This window comes from Lissotriton vulgaris, chromosome 1_1, assembly GCF_964263255.1.
Source record: "Lissotriton vulgaris chromosome 1_1, aLisVul1.2, whole genome shotgun sequence".
Classification (NCBI taxonomy): Eukaryota; Metazoa; Chordata; class Amphibia; order Caudata; family Salamandridae; genus Lissotriton; species Lissotriton vulgaris.
In genome coordinates, this window is record NC_141685.1 from 566,589,558 (window position 1) to 566,596,563 (window position 7,006).

Sequence of the window (7,006 nt, forward strand, 5' to 3'; positions counted from 1 at the left end):
TGGAATGAAAAGGAGGACGTTCCTGATGATTTAATGTTACAAATTCTCTTAGATTTTGAAAAATCAGAACAATAAATTTTAATTTTAAAAGTTAAAATTGTTTGAGACATTATTCTTTTTAATATGAAAATTATGAAATAGTACCCAAAAAGATAAAATATAAACTGAGACTTAAAATATACTGTGCAACTTTTTTTGTGTTACATAGTAAGTTTGCTCATAGTTACTTCCTTTCTCCCACTATATTATCTCCAATGTGTATTTAACATCTCTTTATCATCTCCTGCCTCCAAGTTCTTTCTGCTTTCCTCACAGACTATGCTATGAATTCCATATACCACAATAACTTCTGAAACAACATGCAAGATATCTACAAAGGAAACGGTGTATTTTTATTTTTAGACTCTGCATTGGTACCTACATGTTGGTACTTGAAAAAATAATAAAAAAAAAGAACAATCAATATACATACATTATTTGAACATTCTTTCATTCTATTTTCCCTATATTACGCTCCCCGGACCGCTTCCCGGTGCGCGTACCGAGCACTCCCCCCACAAAAAACCCGATAATAAAATTTTATTTTTTTTGCCCCGCGGGGCCCTTTTAAAGCCCCCTCATCAAACCTAGGGGGTCAGGGAGGATGTACTCTGCCCCCTTATGCTCATTTCCCCCTTTGTTTTTGCCACCTCTTGTGTCTCGATCCTACCGAGACACAAGATGGCGGCCACTCCAATCTGTTTAGAAAGTTCCCAGTCACCGGGGAGCCAATCCGCTTCTCCTCGCGATGTTCCGTTACGCGTCAGGTACGCGAACCGGGGCGCTAACCGGGACGCTGTCACAGATATATCTGTTTTTTAAAACGTTAATTTCTCAAAATCCACTGGAGCACATATATTGAGACATAGCAAAGGCACGTCGGGCAAACCATATCTACAATTTTGCCAAGTTTCGTATAAATCCATTCAGCCGTTCGAGCTAAAAGTGATTCCAACCGCCCTATGGAAAAATGAATGGGAAAAACGCGTTTTGGGACCCCCTTTTTTCTCGGCCCCCCCTTGACGAAACCCCCCCAAATTTTCAGGGGCTGCTCATAAACAAAATGTGCCATTTTCCTGAAAATGTCAGCCAATTCCGTCCACAAACGCCAAAGTTATTCGACATAGAATTTTTAGAAATCCCATAGGAAAAAAATCCTAACTATGTATACCTACTGGCGACCGCCAGTAGGTAATATATATATATATATATATATATATATATATATTGACCAGACCAGCACACACAGTAGATTAAATCTCCTTAGATTTATTGCAAAATGGACAAACGCGTTTCAGCTTCTGCCTTCGTCAGTATCCTATGTATGTATATGTATATGTATATATATATATATATTTAGAGCTCCGCAACTCTGCTACCGAGGACCGGTAGCAGAAAGCAACAAGACGGCACTCGCAGCAGGTGTAAACCAAGTAGGTTTATTTAGCGCAAAAGAATAAAGTCAGACGCGTTTCAGCACTTGCCTTCGTCAGTGTCCTATATATATATATATATATATATATATATATATATATATATATATATATATATATATATATATATATATATATATATATATATATATATATATATATATATTCAATGAAAAAACCATAGGTTTTAGCCCATATATAGTTAGGGATTAGCATTTTCAAAACCTTATTTTACTCGCATAAAACCATTGAAATTCGCATATATAGTTAGATGCGCTAACTATATATCGCGCACCCGCAATCCACTGCTGATGATGTCACATATTACATCATTCATGACATGCTCAGTGACATCACTGATGACATCACTGATGACATCTCAAATGACATCACTGATGACATCACTGATGACATCATCCAGTGACTGTATGTTTCTGTAAAGTTAAAATATGTCTTACATATTGAAGAATGAGTGGATGTATAAGTGTCTGGATGAAGGATTTAGTAGGTGCATGACTGACTGTATGAGTGAGTGATTAAATGTGTCTCACTGAGTGAATGGGTTAGTGACTAAACTGTCTTAATTTGTGCATCATTATGTCTGTTGTTCTGTAAACTGCTGCATGTCTTGATCAGTAGCTATATGAGTAACTATATGGGTTATTAATTGGTTGCCCAAGTATTTGTATGGGAGACTGAGTGTGTGTGGGTGACTGGGAGGTGTATGACTTTGTGCATAAATGTGTGAGCAGTTGATTCACTAGATGTATAGGTTAAAAGTGCATGTGGAAACACCTGTATGGGTGGTTGACTGTGTGCATGAGTGTATTGGTGAGTGAATGGATATCTCAGTGCTACATGTCAAAGTAAGTACATATGTAAAACACAGTACATGTGAGAGTTGACATATATAAATAACTGTGCATAAGAGCCAGTGAATGTGTGAGTGGCTGTATGGATCATTGTGAACTTGTATCAGGGATTGTATAAGAGAGTAAATATGTGTTAGTATATGTTTTAATAAGTAAGGTGTGTATAACTGTATAGTAGAGGAAATGGAGGTGTGATTGATTCTTTGCATGACTGACTAGGTGTGTGATTAACTCCATGGATGAGTGACAGTCTGTGAGTTTTTGTTTACACTGAGTGTATCTAAGGTTATATTAGAGTCTGAAGAGGTTCATCGTATTATCACATGAATGATGTCATTAGTGATGTGCTCAGTAATGTCAAATGAGATGTCAAATGAGATGTCATCAGTGATGTCATTTGAGATGTCTTCAGTGATGTCATCAGTGATGTCATCAGTGATGTCATTTGAGATGTCATCAGTGATGTCATTTGAGATGTCATCAGTGATGTCATCAGTGATGTCACTGAGCATGTCATGAATGATGTAATATGTGACATCATCAGCAGTGGATTGCGGGTGCGCGATATATAGTTAGCGCATCTAACTATATATGCGAATTTCAATGGTTTTATGCGAGTAAAATAAGGTTTTTAATATGCTAATCCCTAACTATATATGGGCTAAAACCTATGGTTTTTTCATTGAATTTCAATGGTTTTTTAATAACAAATATCAAAAGCTGTCAAATGTCAAGTACGTGATAGGTAAAAACATTTTCGTGTTTATGCACGCTGATGTGCTTTAAACGCTGCCCCCCCCTCTTTTCTCTTAGAAGTACTCTCTCTTTGCAGATAGTGAAGGGTAGTTAACGCAGGCCTTTGCCCCCGTTGTAATCCGTCGTGCCTGCTTGTCTCTCCATTTGATTGATTGTTATCCAAGCATTTACTATTTTAGAATTTATTCTCTTTGGTTCATTCTCTATTTACTAACAAGCACAAAGCCGCAATACTCTGTTTAGTCTTTGCAGATAGTGAAAAATCGTGTTAAAAAAAAAAAAAATCGAGCAAAATCAGTTGGCCACTAATGGGATCTCTTTTTGACCTCGCTAAAATAGAGTCATCAGGGCAGCCGTCCCTGCCAAGAAGACCCCTACAATACGTGAGTTTGTCAATTTACCTCCAGTTACAGGACATAAGAAGTGTGGAACATGCATGTGCTGCAATTCCACAATTGAGGGGAATGTATTCCAACATGAAGGAATCTCATGGAAACATAACACCTTTACAAATTGCAAATCAAAAAACTTGATTTACGCCATCCTATGTCCATGCACCAAATTGTACATAGGGAAAACAAATCAGGAAATCAGATAGAGAATCTCTCAACATAAATCAAGAATAAAGAAAAAAATCACCACGGCACCCCTTGTACAACATTGGATTGACGAGTCACATGGAGACCTCGACTTCAGATGGACTGTCATTTCGAAGCTAGAGCATGACCAGAGGGGTGGAGATCTAGAGGCCAAACTGAAGCAACGAGAAGCAATGCTGATCCTGAAATTTAACTCAGCCACTCGGGGCTTGAACGAAATGTCGGAACTTTATAACTTATGAAACAGAGTCGTGATCTCTCTCCCTCATTTTACATCAATGGTGGTATGAATTCATGGACCTTTGGATATCAATGATACTTTCTATCATCATACATTTAAACTACAATGTACTTACACGGGTTTCCAATTAACAGATGTCAATGTTTTTTTTAAAAAAACCTTCTGACTTACGGAACCGGCATAATGCGCCTCATAAACGGACTAAACCACACCTTCCATAACCCTAAACAAATATTACACTCAGCGCTATAGGCTCAAAACCAAAAAACTACAATTCCCAGAAGCCTTAGCAACGGGATCCAATCGCTTATACAACCGGGTCAACCGGGATAATCACAAACGCGCCTCAGTGATGGATGTGGACGCATATGGAGGAGACTTGAGGAAATAATACCGGTAAGATTTCCCTTACGCGCAACCAAAACTAAAAGCTTCAACGCATCCGTGCACTCGAAACGCCGCTTTACGAAGTTCGTGATTTAATATGAGCATAGACGCGCCATTGAAATACAGAGCACAGAAGTGCTTAAGTGAATTGAACATCTTTCCTCGTAAACATATTAAAATGGGCTATTGGGCTATCAGAACGCCACCGAACGTCAAACCACTCCATTCATCCCCACACCCTTCACCTGGAAATCACACTTGATGGGCGCAGCCAAACTAAAGAACTCGAATGTACCCGCTCCACTAAGCCCGTTATTTAAACATGAGCAGAGGCGAACACAGTACTGCCAAAGTAAATAGGACTCTTCTTTATTACAGAATCGTTTGAAGAAACTGAAAAACAAAAAACTGACCACGCGGTCATATTGCCTATCTATGTAAGTACCCAGACTGACGAATGTCATCATTGTTTCCGTTTTTCTGGCAAACCAGCACTAATCATACTCATTGAATTCTTAACATTACAGCTACATGAGTAGTCAATTCTTTGGGAGACCGACCACTGAATCATAAATACAGGTATGACCTGAGAGTGTGTGTGACTGTTTGAAGTTGAGTGTTGTGAGTATGACTGACAGAATGTTTTTATTTATTTTTGTAGATTGAGTCTTCACGGTCCTGATGAGAATCCCTGCTACATAAGGGATTCGAAACGCGTCGACCCCTGTTCTCTTTATCTCCGTTCTCTCAAATAGACCAATCTTCTCAGGATTACAACTTAAAAATTGAATTATTGGATGGTCTATTGTATGAAAATATGCACGAACAAATCTTGTACTAATCACTAGTATTCGCACCTGTTTTAAAAAAAAAACTTTATCCAACACAGGGCACTTACACTTCCTTTAGAACAGTTTACCCTTGTCAATGTGTTGTCAATTCGTCTAGTCTTGTATGTTTATGTCTCTAAGTGCACTCAGTGTTGTCTTTTGAATGTTTAATGTGTCCACCAAATGCTTAGCAAAATGATATACATTATATTTGAGTTGTGACATTGCTTGATGTCTTTGTATATATTGGATGTTCTTGTATATACCTTTCAAGTCTCTCTTTTTGTGAAATAATTTTTGTCTAAATAAGGTCCAACAAAAATAGAAAATTTACAAAAAATAAAATCCAAAATAAAAAGAAGTGTTCATAAGAAACTAGACTAAAAGATTGGTCTTTTCTAATTGAGGATTGTTACTCAATTAATAGAAAATATTGAACTGAAGTGCAGTACTGGCATCTTTTTGTTGATTCTTGTATTGGCGCAGCCTTACTGCGTTGGAGCCAGAACCCCTATTGTTACCACTCGCTAAAATAGAAACATTAGGAACAACCCTTCATGAGAAATACGAAACTAGTGAGATGAACTGAGCTCCACACCATGATGGCTGCAAGACAGCTCGGCTCCGCCACCCACCCCGCCCAAAATAACGATAAACTCTATGCAAATATTATAAATATATACAACACACCAGCAAAGTAACAGGGTAAAACATTGTATTAAATAACTATTTACATAACTATTTTATACTTTTTGTTGCCTGATCCGGCTAGCTCAATCGATCGAGCATGAAACTCATGCATTCTGATAGCAAGCGTTGCTGCTGATGCTATGCAAACAAAAACTGGTTTTCAGTTTGTACATTCTTCAAGATTTTTCATCCAAGGCTGGTTGAGAGTTTGTAGAACGATGGCTTCAGATTTTCAACATACGGTGTGGTGGCGCGGACTGGGAGGGTGCGCTTGACTTCTGCCCCCTCCCCAAGTCGTGTTGCCCTGGCGTGGCCTAAGATCGCCCCCGACATAGGCGGCCGGCTCCCGGGGTCAGGCGGAACTTTTTGCCTTTTGATGACTCTTCCATTCTGGACCTTAACCCACAATCCGTTTGACCTGAAGACACGCTGTAGTGGGGCGTCCCTTTACCGTTTCAGTTGCCATACCGCCCGCTTTTGCTACACTGTGCCTCTTCCGCCATTCAGCTGTTTACTGCCCGCTCTTGCGACTACACCGTCTCGCTCACCATGTAGTTGAGTTGCTCCCGCTCTTGCGATGCAACTATAGGCGGCTGCCACAGGACTCTCAAAATGGCGGCCGCCTCTTCAGATTTGGGCGTGGTCCACTAAAATGGCCATGGGACACCTTGGAACTCGGACGCTTGTCTGCTAGGGCTTGGGCCCCATTCTCGAAAGCGTCCACTGAGCCTTGAAGATTCGACAAAAGTCTTGGGGGCCCCCGACTCCCGCAGGCTTCTGGTGGGGAGCGGCTGCCATGATTGCTCGTGGAATGGCCACAACTGAGATACGAGATGGTGGTGCTCTCATGCTAACGCCAGCTTCAGCCTGAAACATCCAGAAACACTGTAGACTACCAATTCGATCAGTTCCGGTAGCGCCCCAACGTGACCCGGTAGGGAAGAACTTGCCCTCCCCTCTTTGACTGATGGTTCTTGTTGCCTGTCCCTTCTGTTGTCATTTAACAGAACTTTTTAGACTGCTGAAAGGGGTTGTGTTCGGACCGCTGGTTGGTGGAGTCATTTTGACTATATTCTGGACCTACGTTGTCGCGTAATGCGTTATATGACACGCCGCGTTAGCGCACCCAGAAGTACTCCAGTGCGCGAAGCGCAGCTTC